This window comes from Mobula birostris, chromosome 2, assembly GCF_030028105.1.
Source record: "Mobula birostris isolate sMobBir1 chromosome 2, sMobBir1.hap1, whole genome shotgun sequence".
Taxonomy (NCBI): domain Eukaryota; kingdom Metazoa; phylum Chordata; class Chondrichthyes; order Myliobatiformes; family Myliobatidae; genus Mobula; species Mobula birostris.
This window is the reverse complement of record NC_092371.1, coordinates 249,558,465-249,581,351: the sequence shown is the minus strand read 5'-3', so window position 1 is coordinate 249,581,351 and position 22,887 is coordinate 249,558,465. Positions and strand designations below refer to the sequence as shown.

The 22,887-nt window shown below is 46.5% G+C and overlaps 1 protein-coding gene across 5 annotated transcripts in view; it reads left to right on the top strand.

Moving 5' to 3' along the window:
- Positions 1 to 3,750: 3,750 nt before the first annotated feature.
- fbxl4 (F-box and leucine-rich repeat protein 4) overlaps positions 3,751 to 22,887 on the top strand; it is a 280,992-nt gene continuing 261,855 nt past the window's right edge. For all 5 annotated transcript variants that reach the window (XR_011885045.1, XR_011885044.1, XR_011885042.1 and 2 more), the window contains exon 1: positions 3,751 to 3,861. The gene's annotated coding sequence lies outside the window, so the exon portion shown is untranslated. The remainder of the gene's footprint in view (positions 3,862 to 22,887) is intronic.

Below are 22,887 nucleotides of genomic sequence, written 5' to 3'. Positions count from 1 at the left end.
CACCCATCTGGCTTCACCTAACGTCTTCTTGCTGTCTTCCTTCCCCTCCTCCACCTCCACCTCTTTATTCTGGCATTTCCCCTTTCCTTTTCAGCCCTGAAGAAGAGTCTCGGCCGAAACGTTTACTGTTCCATAGATGCTGCCTGTCCTGCTGAGTTCTATCAGCATTTTGTGAGTGTTGCTCTTGATTTTCAGCATCTGCACGCTTTCTTCTGTTTGTAATAATAAACCTATTTCTGATTCTGACTTCCGGACAGCCCATGAGCCCATGGACCTGAACTTGTAATTTATCGTTTGTACTATTTATTTATTTTGTAATTTATAGTAATTTTATATATTTGTAGTGTTTGGTTGCTGCACAACAAGAAATTTCAGGGCAGACAAATCAGTGATAATAAAGCTGATGGTGAGCATGAGTGTGAGTGTGTCACTGTGAACGTGTGTGAGAATAAGCGAGTGCGAGTGAGAATGTGCGTGTGGCTGTGTATATGGGTGAGTGTGTCAATGTGTGTGAGTGTGAGTGCCAATGAGGCAGGGGCAGGACTCATTGCATCCACCTATCATCAATTTCCATCTATAAATTTGCTGATGATACAACCATTGTTGGTAGAATCTCAGGTGGTGATGATGGGGCATACAGGAGTGAGATATGCCAACTAGTGGAATGGTGCCACAGCAACAACCTGGCACTCAACATCAGTAAGATGAAAGAGATGATCGTGGATTTCAGGAAGGGTAAGACGAAGGAACACATACCAAACCTCATAGAGGGATCAGAAGTGGAGAGAGTGACACACATAAAAATTGTTGGTGAATGCAGCAGGCCAGGCAGCATCTATAGGAAGAGGTACAGTCGATGTTTTGAGCCGAGACCCTTCGTTACTTGAAATTCCAGCATCTGCAGATTTCCTCGAGAGTGGAGAGAGTGAGCATCTTCAAGTTCTTGGGTGTCAAGATCTCTGAGGATCTAACCTGGTCCTAACATATTGATGCAGTTATAAAGAAGGCAAGACAGCAGCTATACTTTATGAGGAGTTTGAAGAGATTTGGCATGTCAACAGATACACTCAAAAACTTCTATAGTTGTACCGTGGAGAGCATTCTGACAGGCTGCATCACTGTCTGGTATGGAGGGGTTACTGCACAGGACCGAAAGAAGCTGCAGAAGGTTGTAAATCTAGTCAGCTCCATCTTGGGTACTAGCCTACAAAGTATCCAGGACAGCTTCAGGGAGCGGTGTCTCAGAAAGGCAGCGTCCATTTTTAAGGACCATTATTAAGGACACAGGGCATGCCCTTTTCTCACTGCTACCATCAGGTAGGAGGTACAGAAGTCTGAAGGCACACACTCAGCGATTCAGGAACAGCTTCTTCCCCTCTGCCATCCAATTCCTGAATGGACATTGAAGCTTTGAACACCTCCTCACTTTTTTTTTAATATACAGTATTTGTCTTTTGCATGCAACACACATCAAAGTTGCTGGTGAACGCAGCAGGCCAGGCAGTATCTCTAGGAAGAGCTACAGTCGACGTTTCGGGCCGAGACCCTTCGTTAGGACTAACTGAAGGAAGAGCTAGTAAGAGATTCTTACTAGCTCTTACTAGCTCTTCCTTCAGTTAGTCCTAACGAAGGGTCTCGGCCCGAAACGTCGACTGTACCTCTTCCTAGAGATGCTGCCTGGCCTGCTGCGTTCACCAGCAAGTTTGATGTGTGTTGCTTGAATTTCCAGCATCTGTAGAATTCCCGGTGTTTTTGTCTTTGCATGTTTTTTTCCATCTATTCAATATATGTAATCAGTTCCCCTCTACCACCACTCTGCTCCGTCTAGCGGAATTAGTCCTTACTCTTAATAATTTCTCCTTTGGCTCCTCCCACTTCCTCCAAACTAAAGGTGTAGCTATGGGCACCCGTATGGGTCCTAGCTATGCCTGCCTTTTTGTTGGGTTTGTGGAACAATCTATGTTCCGTGCCTATTCTGGTATCTGTCCCCCACTTTTCCTTCGCTACATCGACGACTGCATTGGCGCTGCTTCCTGCACGCATGCAGAACTCGTTGACTTTGTTAACTTTGCCTCCAACTTTCACCCTGCCCTCAAGTTTACCTGGTCCATTTCCGACACCTCCCTCCCCTTTCTAGATCTTTCTGTCTCTGTCTCTGGAGACAGCTTATCCACTGATGTCTACTATAAGCCTACTGACTCTCACAGCTATCTGGACTATTCCTCTTCTCACCCTGTCTCTTGCAAAAACGCCATCCCCTTCTCGCAATTCCTCCGTCTCCGCCGCATCTGCTCTCAGGATGAGGCTTTTCATTCTAGGACAAGGGAGATGTCTTCCTTTTTTAAAGAAAGGGGCTTCCCTTCCTCCACTATCAACTCTGCTCTTAAATGCATCTCCTCCATTTCACGTACATCTGCTCTCACTCCATCCTCCCGCCACCCCACCAGGAATAGGGTTCCCCTGGTCCTCACCTACCACCCCACCAGCCTCCGGGTCCAACATATTATTCTCCGTAACTTCCGCCACCTCCAACGGGATCCCACCACTAAGCACATCTTTCCCTCCCCCCCGCCCTCTCTGCATTCCGCAGGGATCGCTCCCTACGCGACTCCCTTGTCCATTCGTCCCCCCCATCCCTCCTCACTGATCTCCCTCTTGGCACTTATCCGTGTAAGCAGAACAAGTGCTACACATGCCCTTACACTTCCTCCCTTACCACCATTCAGGGCCCCAAACAGTCCTTCCAGGTGAGGCGACACTTCACCTGTGAGTCGGCTGGGGTGATATACTGTGTCCGGTGCTCCCGATGTGGCCTTTTATATATTGGCGAGACCCGACGCAGACTGGGAGACCGCTTTGCTGAACATCTACGCTCTGTCCGCCAGAGAAAGCAGGATTTCCCAGTGGCCACACATTTTAATTCCACATCCCATTCCCATTCTGACATGTCTATCCACAGCTTCCTCTACTGTAAATATGAAGCCACACTCAGGTTGGAGGAACAACACCTTATATTCCGTCTGGGTAGCCTCCAACCTGATGGCATGAACATCGACTTCTCTAACTTCGGCTAGGCCCCACCTCCCCCTCGTACCCCATCTGTTACTTATTTTTATGCACACATTCTTTCTCTCACTCTCCTTTTTCTCCCTCTGTCCCTCTGAATATACCCCTTGCCCATCCTTTGGGTCCTCCCCCCCCTTGTCTTTCTTCCCGGACCTCCTGTCCCATGATCCTCTCATATCCCTTTTGCCTATCACCTGTCCAGCTCTTGGCTCCATCCCTCCCCCTCCTGTCTTCTCCTATCATTTTGGATCTCCCCCTCCCCCTCCAACTTTCAAATCCCTTACTCACTCTTCCTTCAGTTAGTCCTGACGAAGGGTCTCGGCCTGAAACGTCGACTGCACCTCTTCCTACAGATGCTGCCTGGCCTGCTGCGTTCAGCAGCAACTTTGATGTGTGTTGCTTGAATTTCCAGCATCTGCAGAATTCCTGTTGTTTGTATGTAATTGATTTACTTGTTTCTTTATTATTATTACGTTTTATTTTATTTATTATTATTATTACTCTCTGCTAGATTATGTATTGCATTGAACTGCTGTTGCTAAGTTAACAAATTTTACGTCACATGCCGGTGATAATAAACCTGAGTTTGATTCTGACCAGCCAACGTGTTAGGACTACAGCTCCCGACACCCTTTGCCCTGTGAGCTTACCGGAAGTAGGGCCTGTTTACTTCCGGAAAGGAGACGGGAGGGGGTCGGAGTTGCGATGGGACTGTTCGTGAGATAGCTCCGCTGAATAACCGGCTCCGTTGGCACCACGGGAGGAGTCGCGGTGTGTCCCGGCGCTCCGCAGCAGGTACTGACGTTAGTCGGCAAACGGGAGTGGTGTATGTTTAAATCCGGATCAAGCACGCCCCCTCCCTTGGGTGCTGTCAGGCCCCTCGCCCCTCTCCCCCTCCCTTGGGTGCTGTCAGGTCTCTCACTAAGCCCCCGCCCCCACCTCTGGGTGCTGACGAGTTATCACTGCACCCGTTGTGGCCCGGCTCTCTTACATAAGTTGTGTTCAAGAATCACCGGGTTCCATTTTTAGATGTTTGGCCAGCTGCCAGCTCAGGGTGGTTGGAAACAGCAGGCTATGTGCTTATTGCACCCATTTCAAGGACCGATCTCTCTCACGCACCCAGAGTCAAAGGAAAAGTCACAAGTAAATAGTAAGAAGTTGACCGTAAATATGCACATTATAGAACATAGAATAGTACAGCGCAGTACAGGCCCTTCGGCCCACAATGTTGTGCCGACCCTCTAACCCTGCCTCCCATATAACCCCCCTCCCCCTTAAATTCCTTCATGTACCTGTCTAACAGTTTCTTAAATTTCACTAGTGTATCTGCCACCACCACTGACTCAGGCAGTGCATTCCATGCACCAACCACTCTTTGAGTAAAAAAACTTTCCTCTAATATCCCCCTTGAACTTCCCACCCTTTACCTTTAAACCATGTCCTCTTGTATTGACCAGTGGTGCCCTGGGGAAGAGGTGCTGGCTGTCCACTCTATCTATTCCTCTTAATATCTTGTATACCTCTATCACGTTTCCCCTCATTCTCCTTCTCTCCAAAGAGTAAAGCCCTAGCTCCCTTAATCTCTGATCGTAATGCACACTCTCTAAACGGGCAGCGTCCTGGTAAATCTCCTCTGTACCCCTTCCAATGCTTCCACATCCTTCCTATAGTGAGGCGACCAGAACTAGACACAGTACTCCAAGTGTGGTCTAACCAGAGTTTTATAGAGCTACATCATTACCCTGCAAATCTTAAACTTTATCCCTTGACTTATGAAAGCAAGCACCCCATAAGCTTTCTTAACTACCCGATCTACCTGTGAGGCAACTTTCAGGGATCTGTGGACATGTACCCCCAGATCCCTCTGCTCCTCCACACTACCAAGTATCCTGCCATTTACTTTGTACTCTGCCTTGGAGTTTGTCCTCCAAAGTGTACCATCTCACACTTCTCCGGGTTGAACTCCATCTGCCACTTCTGCATCCTATCAATGTCTCTATGCAACCTTTGACAATCCTCTACACTATCCACAACACCACCAACCTTTGTGTCATCTGCAAACTTGCCAACCCACCCTTCTACCCCCACATCCAGGTCGTTAATAAAAATCACGAAAAGTAGAGGTCCCAGAACTGATACTTGTGGGACACCACTAGTCACAATCCTCCAATCCGAATGTACTCCCTCCACCACCACCCTCTGCCTTCTGCAGGCAAGCCAATTCTGAATCCACCTGGCCAAACTTCCCTGGATCCCATGCCTTCTGACTTTCTGAATAAGGAAGCCTGACGTGTGGAACCTTGTCAAATGCCTTACTAAATGCCCAGGATTTTCCCTTGTTTCCTTCTTAAACAGAGGTACAACATTAGCCAGTCCTCTGGGACCTCACCTGTGGCTCGTCAGTCACGAAGCTGCTGAGGGCCCAGCAGGCCCATCTCTCGCTTCCTTCAAAACCTGGGGATCTATCCACCTTAATACTCATTAGGAGGCCCAGTACTTCCTCCTCCTTGACTCTAAACTCTTTAACATATGTATAAAAGAGAAAATATGCAGATGCTTGAAATTCAAGCAACATAGACAAAATGCTGGAGGAACTCAGAAACCAGGCAGCATCTATGGAGAAGAGTATAGTCAATGTTTCGGGCCAAGACCCTTCATCACGACTGGGGGAAAAAAGATGAGGAATCGGAGTTAGAACGTTGGGGGAGGGACACAATGACTCTTCATATGACAAGCTGTTTAATCCTGGAGTAATTTTTGTGAACCTTCTCCAGTTTCAGCACATCCTTTCTAAGACAAGGGGACCAAAATTGCTGTCAATACTCCAAGTGAGGCCTCACCAGTGTTCTATAAAGTCTTAACATTACATACACTATATCCTTGCTTTTATTTTCTAATCCTCTTGAAATGAATGCTAACACCATTTTTGCCTTCCTCCCCACAGACTCAAGTTAAGCTTTAGAGAATCCTGCACAGGGACTCCCAAGTCCCTTTGCGACTCATTTTTTGTATTTTCTCTCCATTTAGAAAATAGTCAGCTTTTCATTTCTTCTACCAAAGTGCAAGAACATACACTTCCTGATACTGTATTCCATCTAAAACTTCTTTGCCCATTAAATCCTTCTGTAGCCTCTCTACTTCGTCAAAGGTATCTACTCTTCCACCTATCTTTGTATTGTCTGCAAACTTTGCAACAAAACCATCAATTCCATCATCCAGATCATTGACATAATCCTACTTACCAAGGACTTTTCATTGCCCCTCCTGGCTTTCCTAATTATCTTTAGTATTTTTCTTGCATCTTTATACTCCTTGTGCTTTGTTTGATACTGACTTCGAAGCATTACATACTTTTTCTTCTTGACTCAATTCATCACCTCTGTGAACATTCAAGTTTCTCTTTCCAGTCCCATCCTTCCTTCTAACAGGAACATATCTTTCCTGTACTCTGTGCATGTATGATGTGGACTTGCCAGAGAAACGGTATTCCCAATTAATGCTTCTTAGTTCCTGCCTAATGCTCTTGTAATTTGCCCTAATCCAATTTATAACTCTCCCGCAAGGACCATGCCTATCCTTATTTATACCTATCCTGAGAATTGAGGAGTTGTGGTCATTGCAGCCTTTCTGTTCACCCACTGAAAGGTAAGTCACGTGGCCAGGCTCATTACAGAACGTCAAGTCTAGTATGGCCCTTCCTCTCATTGGATTGTCCACATATTGATTTAAGAAACCTTCCAGGATACACTTAACAAATTCTGTCCCATCTAAACTCCTAAAAAGGTTCTAACTTCTATCTGGTAAGTTGAAATCCCTCATGACAACAACCCTGTTGTTCTAATGCATTTCCTTAATCTGATTACATATCTGTTTCTCAGTGTCCTGGTAGCTATGAGAGGTCTAGAGTGCAATTCTTTCAGTGTGATTCCTATTCCTGAGTTCTACCCAAATGGACTCCGTGTCTGAATCCTCCATTATGTCTCCCCTGAGTGCAGCTGTTATATTGTCTCTGATTTGTACTGCATATGCCTCACCTTTTATCTCCTCCTCTATCTTTTCTAAAACTTCAAAAACCTGGTATATTAATCACCCATTCCTGCCCCTCCCTCAAAGTTTCAGTAATGGCTACAACATTATATTGCCATGTAGTGTTCCATGCTGTGTTAATCAACCTTACGATAATATTCCGAGCATTAAAATAGACGCACTTCAAATGGTGTGATCTATCATATCTGTTATTTTGATTTTTGCCTTTGCATCTACCTTTCAGTTCGATCCTTCCCTTAACGACCTTGAGCTCTGGTTCTCAGCCCCCTACAAACCTAGTTTAAACTCTCCTGGGTAGCATTAGCAACCCCCTAGCCAGGATATTGGTTCCCTTCAAGTTCAGGTGTGATCTGCCCCTCTTGCACAGGCCACTCCTTCACCAGAAAATATGGGTTTGATTTCAACATTTAAGAGAAGTTTGGGTAAGTGCGTGGATGAGAGAAGTATTAAAGGCTGTGGTCCAGGTATGGGCCTTCTGAATGTTCAGATATACAACATCCACTGCATTCCCTTTAACTATCCTACTTGTAATTTCCTCAAAGAATTTCAACAGGTTCGTCAGTCAAGATTTTCTGTGAAGGAGACCATGCTAACTTTGTCCCATCTTGTCCTGTGTCACCAAGTATCCATAACCTCATCCTAAACAATTGACTCCAAAATCCTTCCAACCACTGAAGTTGAGCTAACTGGTCTCTAGTTTCCTTTCTTAGACCGTAAGACGTAGGAGCAGAATTAGGCCATTCAGCCTTCCTCCTTTCTGAAAGGGAAGAGTGACATTTGCAATGTTCTGTTTCTCTGGTAACATGCTAGAGTCCAATGATTTTTGAAAGATCATTACTAATGCCTCCACAATCTCTACAGCTACCTCTTTCAGAAACCTGTGGTGCTGCTCATCTGGTCCAGGTGACTATGTACCCTTATGTCTTTCAGCTTTTTGAGCACTTTCTCCTGTAATATTAACTGCACTCACTTCTCATCCTTCACACCCTTCAACATCTGGAACACTGCTAGTGTCTTCATATTGAAGACTGATGCAAAATTCTCATTCACTCTGGGGCCATAGGTGACCGTCAGGAGAGGGAAGGGAGGACATAAAGGTTGTGGAAAGTACCTGCGTGACTGTCCCCGTTAACATTAAGTACTCCATTTTGAGTGCAGTTGGGGGGGAATGACCTACCTGGGGCAAGCAGCAGTGGCTGTGCCTCTGGCACTGAGTCTGACCCTGTGGCTCAGAAGGGTATGGAACGGAAGAGGAGGGCAGCAGTAATATGCGGTGCTATAATTCGGTGGACAGACAGGTGATTCTGTGGAGTAAATAAGAAACAAGGCTGTTAGTTTGCCTCGCAGTTGCCAGGGTTTGTGATGTTTCTGAGCGCATCCACAACATTCTGAAATGGGAGGGCGAGCAGCCAGAGGTCACGGTACCAATAACATAGGTAGAAAAAGGTTGGAGTTCCTGAAGTCAGAATACAGGGAGTTACAAAGGAAGCTGAGAAGCAGGATCTCAAAGGTAGTAATCTGGGGATTGCTGCCTGTGCCACACTACACGATAGAATGAGGTGGAGGATAAATGAGTGGCTGAAGGATTGGAGAATGGGGCAGGGATTCAGATTTTTGGTTCAAAGGTTTTAAAGGTACATTTAATATCAGAGAAGTGTTTACAATATACATCCTGAAATGCTTTTTCTTCACAACCATCCACGAAAGCATAGGAGTGCCCCCAAAGAATGAATGACAGTTAAATGTAAGAACCCCAAAGTCCCCTCCCACCTCCGCGTAAGTGGTAGCAAAACAACAATTCCCACTCCCCCCACCGGCAAAAAAAAGCATCAGCACCCGCCACTGGGCACTTAAGTGTGAGCAAGGAAACATCAAAGACACAGACTTGCTGTTGTTGTTATTGTTCTTCCTTCGTAGTCGAAGATGACCATGGCTTCAAAGTCAAATGGGAGATTGGTGGCTGTGGGTCCGGAGGTGACTGATGAGGCCAATCCGGGCCCTGAAGGCTCGCCCACATGTGGGATACAAGTGGGTGGGTGCTGTCGTGGCAGTGGATGCTGCTCAGGCCTTGCGCACAGCACGCTTTCGTTGCGCCTTGATGATGCGCCTGACTTCAGCTGCACGTGCTCCTGTGGTGATCTTGCTGCGCCAAGCTGGACGGTCGAGGGCAAGCGTCTCCCACCCAGGCCTTTGAGGGACACTTTGAGGCAGTCTTTGTAACGTTTCTTCTGCCCCCCCGACTGAGCGCGTGCCCTGACACAGTTCTCCGTACAGCAGCTGCTTAGGCAATCGGCTGTCTGGCATTCTGACCACATGTCCAGCCCACCTGGCTTGGGCTTTCAACAGGAGGGTGTAGATGCTGCAGAGCCCAGCTCGTTCCAGGATTTCCGTGTCGGGGACTTTGTCCTGCCACCTGATGTGGAGGAATCTGCGGAGACAGCTCAGGTGAAAGTGGTCGAGCTGTTTGGCGTGTCTGCTGTAGGCAGTCCAGGTCTCGCTGGCGTAAAGGAGGGTGGTAAGGACCACTGCACAGTAGACCTTCAGCTTGGTGGTAAGGCTGAGTCCTCTCCGCTCCCAGACGTTCTCACGGAGTCTCCCAAAGGCGGCGCTGGCTTTGGCAATCCTGTTGTTGACCTCAGCGTCTATGTTCACTGTGCGAGAGAGTATGCTGCCCAGGTAGGTGAGGTTGTCGACTGCCTGGAGGTTCTGGCCCTTCACCGTGATGCGCGACTCCTGGTATGGCTTTCCTGGGGCAGGCTGGTACATAACTTCGGTCTTTTTGGTGCTGATAGTGAGTCCGAAGTTGTCGCAGGCTTGTGAGAAGCAGTCCATTTCACGCTGCATCTCCTGCTCTGTGCTGGCGTTGAGTGCGCAGTCATCAGCAAACAAGAAGTCCCTGATGACAGTCCCTCGCACCTTTGTAACTGCCTGCAGGTGCCTAAGGTTGAACAATCTGCCGTCAGTCCTGTACCTGACGTGGATTCCTTCTTCGTAGTTACGGAAGGCATCTGTCAGCATGGCAGAGAATACCATACTGAACAGAGTCGGGGCGAGAACGCAGCCTTGTTTGACACCATTTGTCACTGGGAAGGCCTCCGACTCGTCGCCGTCATCCAGAACTTTTACCATCATACTGTCGTGGAACTGCCGGACGATTGTGATGAACTTGCTGGGGCAGCCAAACTTCTCCATGATCTTCCACAAGCCTTTTCTGCTGACCGTATCGAAAGCCTTGGTTAGATCGACAAAGGTCACGAAGAGGTGGCTGTGTTGCTCTTGGCATTTTTCCTGGAGTTGGCGCGCAGCAAAAATCATGTCCGCGGTCCCACGTTCAGCATGGAAGCCGCACTGGCTTTCTGGGAGCAGACCTTGCTCAAGATGTTGGAGAAGGCGGTTGAGCAGGACACGGGCCAGAATTTTCCCCGCAATGGACAAGAGGGAGATGCCTCGGTGGTTGTCGCAAGACTGGCGGTTGCCTTTCCTCATGTAGATGTGGACTATGCTGGCATCTTTCAGCTGTTGTGGGACCTGTCCTTTTTTCCACGTGGACTGGAAGAGTACAGTCAGTTTTTGCATCATGACAGGGCCTCCTGCTTTGTATACCTCAGCAGGAATTGCATCGGGTCCTGGCGCTTTGCCACAGGAGAGTTGCTTCACTGCCTTCCTGACTTCATCTACTGTGGGGAGGGTGTCGAGGTTCTTGTTGATCTCTGCCTGGGGCAGGCGGGCAATGGCCTCGTCGTTGATGTCGGCAGGGCGGTTAAGGACTTGGTTAAAGTGCTCAGCCCACCGATCCAGAATCTGCTTCTTCTCTGTCGGCAGCTGCGTCTCATCTGCGTTGAGGAGGGGTGAGGAGCTGGAGGACTGGGGTCTGTATACAACCTTAAGCGCATCGTAGAAGCGCGTTATGTCGTGGCTGTACCCCAAAGACTACTTGTTCACCCAGTATTTGACATACCACAGGCTTTCTGTCTCTCCCTAATAAGGGAGAAAGAGGTGTCTCCGTTTCATAGCAAGAGGGGAAACATAACAAACAACTTGCTGGTTTACGATGTTAAAAGTCCGTTGTGTCGCTTTTTCCGAGCTCCAAAGATCTCGGGTCTCTGGGCAAACAGCCAGAGATCTTCCGTCTCCAATGGCGCACTGATCTCCTGCAGAGGCACTAACCTCCGATTCTCCCCCATCTCCAGAGCCATGAAATCTCGGTCCTCCGAAGGCGAGCGAAGCTCTTAGGCCGAGTCCTAAACAGCGGCCATTCGTGAAACCCCAAGAGCGGGTCCCATTCCCACAAAGAACCGTAGTCAGCGTGTAACTCCAGGTCAGGGTCTTCAAAAGAACCCTGAAAGGGAAAAATAGATATTCAAGATGGACAGGGAGCTGTTTCTGAAGATGCAAGCGAAGGAGTTGCCATTAGGCGACATTAAATCGCCTCTTCTGGAGTATGTGTGACCTGTACAAAAAGGACAGGTTGCACATGAATCCAAGGGGGACCAATATCCTGACCGGGGGGGGGGATTTGCGAATGCTAGTGATTTGCAAGGGGGTGGGAACCGAAGTAAAGAGGCAGAGGCTGGGGAGGGTTTAGAATAGAAGTAGAGACAGTTTGTAGGGAGTTTATGAGGACGGATAGGCAGATGTTAGAGCAAAGATGCAATCAGCCTGATGGTTTGAGATGTGTCAGTTTTAATGCAAGGAGTATCATAAACAAGGCGGATGAACTTAGAGCGTGGATCAATACATAGAACTGTAATGATGTGGAAATTACAGAGGCCTGGAGGTCTCAGGAGCAAGAATGGCTGCTGAGTGTGCCAGGCTTTAAATGTTTCAAAAAGAACAGAGAGCGGCAAAGGAAATGGGGGTGAGGCATTGCTAATTAGGGGTAGTGTCACGACTGCAGTAAAGGAGGAAGTCATGGAGGGTTTTTCTACTGAGTCAGTGTGAGTGGAAGTCAGAAACAGGAAAGGGGCAATAACTCTACTGGGTGTTTCTTATAGACCCCCCCAATAGTAACAGGGATATTGAGAAGCAGATACGGAGGCAGATTCTGGAATGGTGCAATAATAATAAGGTTGTTGAGATGGGAAATTTTAACTTTCCTAATATTGATTGGTGTCTCCTTAGCGCAAGAGGTTTAGATGGGGTGGAGTTTGTTAGTTGTGTTCAGGAAGGTTTCCTGACACAATATGTAGATAAGCCAACCAGAGGAGAGGCTGTACTTAATCTGGTATTGGGAAACAAAGCTTGTCAGGTAACAGATCTCTTGGTGGGAGAGCATTTTGGAGGTAGTGACCAAAATTCTGTCTCCTTCATCAGTGCTGGAGAGGGATAGGAGCTGACAATTGGGAAAACATTTAATTGTGGTGGGGGGGGGGGGGAATATGATCCTAGTAGGCAGGAACGGGAGCAGATGTTCTCAGGGAAAAGCACAGCAGAAATGTGGCAAATGTTCAGGGAAAATAGATAGCGTTAGTGCTCTGGAAAATTACATGGTTGCAAGGAAGGAGTTTAGGAATAGCATCAGAGCCAGAATGGGCCATGAGAAGGCCTTGGTGAGCAGGATTAAGGAAAACCCTAAGTCATCCTACAAATATCTGAAGAGCAAGTGGATGAGCCATGTGAGAATCGGGAGGTTTGCAAAGGCTATTGCGGAGAGTTTAAACTAGAATTGCTGGGGGGTGGGAACCGAACTGAAGTGACGAGGGAAGAGGCGGTTGGCTCACAAATAGAGAAAGGTTGGAGACAGTGCGAGAGGAAGGATAGGCAGATGATAGAGAAGGGACGCGCTCAGACCAATAGTTTGAGATGTGTCTATTTTAATACAAGGAGTATTATGAACAAAGTGGATGAGCTTAGAGTGTGGATCAGTACTTGGAGCTATGATGTTATGGTCATTACAGAGACTTGGATGGCTCAGGGGCAGGAATAGTTACTTCAAGTGCCAGACTTTAGATGTTTCAGAAAGGACAGGGAGGGAGGCAAAAGAGGTGGGGGCGTGACACTGTTGATCAGAGATAGTGTCACGGCTGCAGAAAAGGAGGAGGACATGGAGGGATTGTCTATGGAGTCTCTGTGGGTGGAAGTTAGGAAAAGGAAGGGGTTAATAACTCTACTGAGTGTTCCTTATAGGCCACCCAATAGTAACATGGACATCAAGGAGCAGATAGGGAGACGCATTCTGGAAAGGTGTAATAATAACAGGATTGTTGTGGTGGGAGATTTTAATTTCCCAAATATTGCTTGACATCTCTCTAGAGCAAGGGGTTTAAATGGAGTGGAGTTTGTTAGGTGAGTTTAGGAAGGTTTCTTGACACAATATGTAGATAAGCCTACAAGAGGAGAGGCTGTACTTGATTTGGTATTGGGAAATGAACCTGCTCAGGTGTCAGATCTCTCAGTGGGAGAGCATTTTGGAGATAGTGATCACAATTCTATCTCCCATTACCATAACATTGGAGAGGGATAGGAACAGACATGTTAGGAAAGCATTTAATTGGAGTAAGGGGAAATATGAGGCTATCAGGCAGGAACTTGGAAGCATAAATCGGAAAGAGATGTTCTCAGGGAAACGAACGGAAGAAATGTAGCAAATGTTCAGGGGATATTTGCATGGAGTTCTGCATAGATACGTTCCAATGAGATGGGGAAAGGATGGTATAGTACAGAAACCGTGGTGTAAAAAAGGCTGTTGTATATCCAGTCAAGAAGAAACGTGGTGAGTGCGTGGAATGGGCTGTCAGCGGTGGTGGTGGAGGCGGAAACAATAGGGTCTTTTAAGAGACTCCTGGATGGCTACATGGAGCTTAGGAGAATAGAGGGCTACAGGTAAAGCCTAGGTAGTTCTAAGGTAGGGGCATGTTCGGCACAGCTTTGTGGGCCAAAGGGCCTGTATTGAGCTGTATGTTTTCTATGTTTCTAAAAGAAGAGCTTACGAAAGGTTCAAAAAACTAGGTAATGATAGAGATCTAGAAGATTATTAGGCTAGCAGGAAGGACCTTAAGAATGAAATAAGAGCCAGAAGGGGACATAAGAAGGCCTTGGCGGACAGGATTAAGGAAAACAAGGCATTCTACAAATATGTGAAGAACAAGAGGATAAGACGTGAGAGAATAGAACCAATCAAGTGTGACAGTGGAAAAGTGTGTATGGAACCGGCGGAGATAGCAGAGGTACTTAATGAATACTTTGTTTCAGTATTCACTACGGAAAAGGATCTTGGTGATTGTAGGGATGACTTGCAGAGGGCTTAGCTATTAAGGAAGAGGATGTGCTGGAGCTTTTCAAAAGCATCAAGTTCGATAAGTCACTGGGACTGGACAAGATGTATCCCAGGCTACTGTGAGAGCTGAGGGAGGAGATTGTTGAGCTGCTAGCGATGATCTTTGCATCGTCAGTGGGGATGGGAGAGGTTCTGGAGCATTGGAGAGTTGCAGATGTTGTTCCCTTATGCAAAAAAGGGAGTAGAGATAGCCCAGGAAATTATAGACCGCTGAGTCTTATTTCAGTGGTCGGTAAGTTGAAGATCCTGAGAGACAGGATTTATGAACATTTGGAGAAGCATAATATGATTAGGAATAGTCAGCATGGTTTTGTGAAAGGCAGGTTGTGCCTTACGAGCCTGATTGAATTTTTTGTGACTAAACACATTGATGAAGGTAGAGCAGTAGATGTAGTGTATATGGATTTCAGCAAGGCATTTGACAAGGTACCCCATGCAAGGCTTATTGAGAAAGTAAGGAGGCATGGGATCCAAGGGGACATTGCTTTGTGGATCCAGAACTGGCTTGCCTACTGAGGCAAAGTGTGGGTCATATTCTGTATGGAGGTCGGTGACCAGTGGTGTGCCTCAGGGATCTGTTTGGGACCCCTACTCTTCATGATTTTTATAAATGACCTGGATGAGGAAGTAGAGGGATGGGTTAGTCAATTTGCTGATGACACAAAGGTTGGGGGTGTTGTGGATAGTGTGGAGGGCTGTCAGAGGTTACAGTGAGACATTGATAGGATGCAAAACTGGGCTGAGAAGTGGCAGATGGAGTTCAATCCAGATAAGTGTGAGGTGGTTCATTTTGGTAGTTCAAATATGATGGCAGAATATAGCATTAATGGTGAGACTCTTGGCAGTGTGGAGGATCAGTGTCCGAGTCCATAGGACACTCAGCGCTGCTGTGCAGGTTGACCCTGTGGTTAAGAAGGCATACGGTGCATTGGCCTTCATCAATCATGGGATTGAGTTTAAGAGCCGAGATGGAATGTTGCAGCTATATAGGACCCTGGTCAGACCCCACTTGGAGTACTATGCACAATTCTGGTTCCCTCACTACAGGAATGATGTGGGAACTATAGAAAGGGTGCAGAGGAGATTTGCAAGGATGTTGCCTGAATTGGGGAGCATACTTTATGAGAATAGGTTGCGTGAACTAAGCCTTTTCTCCTTGGAGCGACGGAGGATGAGAGGTGACCTGATAGAAGTATACAAGATGATGAGAGGCATTGATCGTGTGAATAGTCAGAGGCTTTTTCGCAGGGCTGAAATGGCTAGCATGAGAGGGCACAGTTTTAAGGTGCTTGGAAGTAAATACAACAGAGATGTCAGGAGCCAGTTTTTTGCGCAGAGAGTGGTGAGTGTGCAGAATAGGCTGCCGGCGACGGTGGTGGAGGCAGATACGATCAGGTCTTTTAAGAGGCTCCTGGACAGGTCACGGAGCTGAGAAAAATAGAGGGAAATGGGTAACCCTAGGTAATTTCTAAGGTAAGGACATGTTCAGCACAGCTTTGTGGGCCAAAGGGCCTGTTTTGTGCTGTTGGTTTTCTCTGTTTCTCAACATCAGTACGCCGAAAGAGCTGATTGTGGACTTCAGGAAGGGTAAGACGAAGGAACACATACCAATCCTCATAGAGGGATTAGAAATGGAGAGAGTGAGCAGTTTCAAGTTCTTGGATGTCAAGATCTCTGAGGAACTAACCTGATTCCAACACATCGATGCAGCTATAAGGAAGGCAAAACAGCGAATATACTTCATTAAGAGTTTGAAGAGATTTGGTTTATCAACAAAAACATTGAAACACTTCTGTCGATGTAGTGTCTGGTATGGGGTGGGGGAGGTGCACAGGACGGAAAGAAGCTGCAGACGGTCGTAAATTTTGTCTGCTCCATCTTGGATACTACCCTGCAAAGTGCCCAGGACATTTTCAAGGAGTGGTGTCTCAGAAAAGCAGCGTCCATTATGAAGGACAAGCTGAACTTTTTAAATATGTTTTTCTGTTTTTGCACGATTTTTAATCTATTCAATATGCGTATACTGTAATTGATTTACTTATTTAATGTTTTTTTCTATATTAGGTATTGCATTGAACTGCTGCTGCTAAGTTAACAAATCTCATGCCCGTGATAATAAACCTGACTCTGATTGTCAGTGATTTAGATGACATTGATGGCTTTGCAGCAAAGTTTGCGGATGATACGAAGATAGGTGGAGGAATAGGTAGTGCTGACGAAGCAATGTGATTGCAGTAGTACTTAGACAAATTGGATGGATTGGCAGAAAAGTGGCAGATGGAATACAGTGTTGGAAAATGTATGACAATGCATTTTGGTAAAAGGAACAATAGTGCGGGCTATTACCTAAATGGGGAGAAGATTCAAACATCAGAGGTGCAGAGGGACTTAGGAGTCCATGTGCAAGATTCCCAGAAGATTCATTTACAGGTTTAGTCTGTGGCAAAGAAGGCAAATGCAGTGTTGGTATTTATTTCAAGGGGAATAGAATATAAAAGCAAGGAGATAATGCTGAGCCTTTAAAAGACACTAGTAAGGTTGCAGTTTTGGGCCCTATATTTCAAAGGATGTGTTGTCATTGGAGAGAGTCCCGAGGAGCTTCATGAGGATGATTCTGAGATTGAAGGGGTTAACATATGAGGAGTGTTTGTTAGCTTTGGGCCTGTAATCATTGGAATTTAGAAGAACGCATGGGGATCTCATTGAAACCTACTGAACGTTGAAAGGACTAGATAGGGTGGATGTGGAGAGGATGTTTTCTATGGTGGGGGTATCCAGAGCTAGAGGCCTCTGCCTCAGAATTGGGAGGTCATCTTTTAGAACAGAAGTAAGGAGGATTTTTTTATCCTGAGAGTAGTAAATCTGTGGATTGCTCTGCCACAGACTGCGGTGGAGGCTATACTTAGGCAGAAGTTGATCATCTCGCGATCGGTCTGGGCAACAAAGGATATGGCGAGAAGGCAGGTAAATGGGGTTGAGTGGGATCCAGGATCAGCCATGATGGAATACTGAATAGCCTAATTATGGTCTTATGGACTTCCCTTGTCAACCACTGTTGTACTATTTTGGCATTTGAATATTTCTTAGTTTTTGGAATACATCTGTCCTGCACCTTCCTGATTTTTCCCAGAAGCACACGCCATTTCTGCTCTGCTGTCATCCCTGCCAGCAGCTTCTTCCAATTTACTTTGGCCAAGTCCTCTCTCATACCACTGGAATTTCCTTTTCTCCATTGAAATACTGCTATGTCAGACTTTACTTTCTTCCTATTAAATTTCAAGTTGAATTCAATCATATTATGATCACTGGCTCCTAAGGATTCTTTTACCTTAAGCTCCCTAATCAGCCCCGGATCTTATAGAACAGTATAGCTGATCCCCTAGTAAGACTAACGATAAACTGCTCTAAAGCCAACTCGTAGGCATTCAGCAAACTCACTCTCTTGAGATCCATTACCAACCTGATTTTCCCAATCGACCTGCATGCTAAAATCTCACATGACTATCACAACACCTTTTCTATTTCCCATTGTAATATGTGGTCCACATCCCAGCTACTGTTGGGATGCCTATATATAACTGCCATCAGGGTCCTTTTACATTTGTAGATTCCTAACTCAACCCACAAGGATTCAATATGTTCCATTCCTGTGTCACATCTTTCTGTGGTTTTGTTGCCACTTTTTACCAGCAGAGCCAGGCCGCCTCCTCTGCTCAGCTTCCTATCCCTCCGATACAACGTAACCTTTGACATTCATTTCCCAACTACTATTATCCTTCCGCCACGATTCAGTGATGGCCACAACATCATTCCTGACAATCTGTAATAGTGCAACAAGATCATCCACCTTATTTCTGATACTCCATGCATTGAGATATTACACCTTGAGTACTGTATTTGCTACCCTTTTCGATTTTTGCATCCCCAATGCACTGATACCCTGCTGGCTGCAATTTTGTCCTATCATCTGTCTGCTCTTACTGCCCTGACTGACACTCTGACAGCATGTTATCTTTGCTTTTATACCATCCATCCTATCCTGAGTCTCTTCATTTTGGTTCCTACCCCACTGCCAAATTAGTTTAAAACCTCACCAACAGCTTTAACAAACCTGCCTACAAGAATATTGGTCCTCCTTGGGTTCAGGTACAACCCGTCCCTTTTGTACAAGTCATACCTCCACCAGAAGAGATCCCAATTTTCCAAGAACCTGAAGCCCTGCCCCCTACACCAGCTTCTTAGCCACGGTTTTATTTGCCAAATCACCCTATTTCTACCCTCACTGGCGAGTGGCTCAGGCAGCAATCCAGAAATTACTATCCAGGTGATCCTGCTTTACCGCTTTCTACCTAGATATTTCAATTCTCTTTACAGACCCTTTTTGCTTTTCCTTCCAATGTCATTGGAACCCATATGTACCACGAAAACTGGCAGCTCTCCCTCCCTCCCTCCCGCCCTCTCCAAAATGTTATGGATGCGATCTGAGATGTCCCTGACCCTGGCACCTGGGAGGCAACATACCATTGGTTCTCCATTTAATGTCCTCAGAATCTCCTGTTTGTTCCCCTGACTATTGAGTTCCCTCTTACTACCGCTCCCCTCTTCTCCCTCCTTCCCTCCTGCACGATGGACCCATGCTCAGTGCCAGTAACCCCGTTCCATGGCATTCCCTTGGGAAGTCATCCCCCACCACAGCATCCAAAGCGGTAGACTTACGATTGAGAGGAACGACCACAGGGATACTCTGCACTAACTGCTTATTCAGATTTCCATTTTTTCCGACAGTCACCAAACTACTCGCCTCCTGCAACTTCAGGGTGAGTACTTCCCTGTAACTCTGATCGATTATCTCCTCACTCTCCCGTTCAAGCTGAACGTCATCCAGCTGCTGCTCCAAATCCTTAAAATGGTCTTCAAGGAGCTGCAGCTGGATGCCTGCATGCAGATATAGTTCTCTGGGAGACTCTGGGTCTACACGGTCTCCGATATCTGACATGAAGAACACAAAACAACTATTTAATATACTTGGTATAGTAAGAGCAAAATAAATTAACCTTAACAGAGGCTTACTGAGAGCCAACACCACATCCAAGCCGAAGCCTCTGAGCCAAAGCCTGACACTCCTACTCTCACCACTAGTCTATTCCCAACATTGGCCCTTCTATACTTTTATTTAATTCACGGTGCTCTGCTCCCGCCCCTAATTGGGCCTGCAGCATGTGCAAATGCCTGTGAAGCACTCCTTTTAAACAAGCGTTGCTGACCTGCGAGAAACCTCGTCGCTGTGCTCTGCTCCTGCAGCTGATTGGACCTCCGGAATTTACCATTGACCTGATATGATTATGGCTGTGCTCTTTACAATTCTTCCTGCTTTCTCATTGCTCTGTTCTTTACCATTGTCCCTACATTATTACAGTTGTATTCCTTGCCATTACCCCATATTGTCACAGCACTTTTCTTTACCATTATCCCTGCATTCTCACAGCTCTCTTCTATACCATAAGACCATAAGACAAAGGAGCAGAAGTCAGCCATTCAGCCCATCGAGTCTGCTCCACCATTTTATCATGAGCTGATCCATTCTCCCATTTAGTCCCACTCCCCCGCCTTCTCACCATAACCTTTGATGCCCTGGTTACTCAGATACCTATCAATCTCTGCCTTAAATGCACCCAATGACTTGGCCTCCACTGCCGCCCGTGGCAACAAGTTCCATAGATTCACCGCTGTAGTGTTCTCGTGCAGTGTGTTGAAACTCTGACTAAACACCAAGTTAAACCGGAGCCAATGAAGACAGAGTCGTAGTAAGGTTAACCATTTACTGTTCACTCTTCCACATTAATATCGTATGGTGAAAACTGTTGATTAAAAAAAAATACAAACATATACAGTGTTTCATTCTGGAGACCACGCGCGCTCTCTTCTTTTAGCGAGTGTCTCTAGCCGCTCCGAGTAGCGGGTGAGGAGGGTCCCGTCAAACCGCCATCGGGCTCGAGCTGACCCCGCATCTGAAATTGAAAACCTGGCACGCATGCCGCCCGAACCGCTGCTTCCTTAACAGAAACCACGTTAATATTTTCACTTCAAATTCATTCTTATGAACCTACGGCGTTGCTTCTAAGATGTTTCTTTGTGGGTAGAAACTGAGCTCTTCACAATCATACTACATGCATGGCACCCACCTTCACACCTTCTCTGAACGGGTTACACATAAGATGCGGCGAAACTGGAGGTGATGTCATCGCATGCTGTGATATACCATAGACAATAAATTTACCTTTGTTATACTGCAACTTAATTATCAACCTTTAACTTTAACTAGAAAATAGTTACAAACAAATCATATAAAACGTAGACCCAACGAAGTCAAATAAATGCCTTAAGGGCAACACACTCCCCGCCTGACCTTTGTATGGTCACTATAAACATGGTATAGAACTTTAGTCTCTAGATCAGTCTTTAGGTAGAAGTAGAACAACCTCTGTAACTGGTCTCAGGTTTCCTTCTCAGAGTTCATTGTAAAGATGTGAACTGGTTGACTGCCTGCTCTTTGTTGTTTGGCAAGCGCTGGCACGACTCTGAATGGTAGTGGGGCGACCCATTTGTTTGCTTCATCTCTAAAAACCTTTGTGTCCATTATTTTTAAGGAGATGGCGTTTTCCACAGATGGAGCAAGTTTATTATCGTGCTTAGTTTGAGCGAAGACTGACTGTCCCAGTGTCTGCTCAGTTACTTTACTATGCTCGTTCCTTTGTTATGCTACCTTGATACACGCCACACTTGTGGAGGGCTGAGAAATTGAATAGTGGCCACTCTCTAGCACGTCAGTCTTGAGCGTGTTAACTGTCGGTTTGTGTACGTTGCCAGGGCACACTTCTTCTATCACCACCCAGCCCAGATCCAGACGTTGGGCGAAGGGGGCGTTGTGTGGTCCATTGACCTGCTGCCTGACTTTGTGCACCCTAAGAACGTCTCTTCCGAGTAGCAGGAGTATTTCTGCTTCCGGATCCAGTTCTGGGATGTGCTTGGCAATATGGTGGAGATGGGGCTGGTGTAGCACCACGCTTGGCGTGGGAATCTCGGATCGGTTATTTAAGATCTCATTGCGCTCTAAGAGTGGAGGGAGACTGATGACGACTTTGCCATCCAGCAACACAAGCTGGAAGCCTTCTGCCTTCCTGCCATATGTTTCTGCAATGCCAGAGCAAGTTCTGAGGTAGTATGGGAATGGATTACCCTTTATGCTGAACAACTTGAAGAACTCTGGTCTCACTAGTGACCGGTTGCTCTGGTCGTCCAGAATTACATAGGCTTTGATGGCCTTGTCTTTGGCTCCCTTAGGGTATATCTTAGTGAGGCAGATCTTTGAGCACGAACGGCTCGACTGACCTGGACTGCAAACTTCTGTGCAGCTCGAGCTGTGAATAGTTGTATCAGAGTGATGCTCTCCCTCCCCGCCATCCTCATGTGGGAGTGGAGGAGCCTTGGCAGTTTGCGGTGACAGGCTGGGATGCATGGCTCCATCGTGATTAGTGCTGTTACATTCCGAGCACTTTACAGGGAACGTACACTCTTTAGCGAGGTAGGAGGTAGAGGAACACCACTTAAAACATATTCTTTTTTTCCTTGAGAAGGGCCTTTCTTTTGTCAAATGGTTTGTTTTGAAACATTCTGCAGTTTTTGAAGGGGTGGGGTTTGGTGTGCAATGGACAATTCTTGCTAAGGTCATCGTTGATTGCGGAGACTTCGGTTTTATGCACTGAGACAGGTTTATTGATGACAAAATTGTTCGAAATGGGTTTGACTGGGTTGGTCTGAGTTGTGGTGCTGCCTTGATTCATGAAGCTAGGGTCTTTTCTCCTCTTCGCCTCCTTGCACACAAACCTACTAAAATACTCAAAGGGAGGGAATCGACCACCGTTCTCTTCCTTGTACTCTGAGCCAATAGACACCCATCTTTCCTGCAGCCCGAATGGAAGCTTGTCCACAATTGGTCCAACTCCGCATGAGGTATCCAGATACGACAGGTCAGTTAAATAGCCGTCTTCTTTAGCACCTTGAATCTCCATGAGTAAATCTCCAAGTTCTCGTAATTTAGTGTGGTCCTTGGCTGACACCCTAGGAAAATTGTCCAGCCGTTGAAATAGCGCTCTCTCAATAATTTCAGGGGCCGCATAGCAGTCCTGAAGTCTCTTCCATGCCTTGTGTAAGGCTAGCTTGGGGTTGCTGACGTATACTGAGCGTATGCGTTTCACCTGTTCACTTGATTCCTTTCCTAGCCATTTAGTCATAAGGTCCAACTCTTGGGTTGCTGTGAGCTGGACTCCGCCGGTGGCACTGGTGAATGAGGAGTATCACGCATGATCCCAAGAATGAAAGGGTTAAAATATAGTATCAGGAGCATTTGATGGCTCGGGGCCTGTCCTTGCTAGAATTTAGAAGAATGGCAGGAGGAGGGGAACTCTCACTGAAATCTATTGAATATTGAAAGGCCTAGA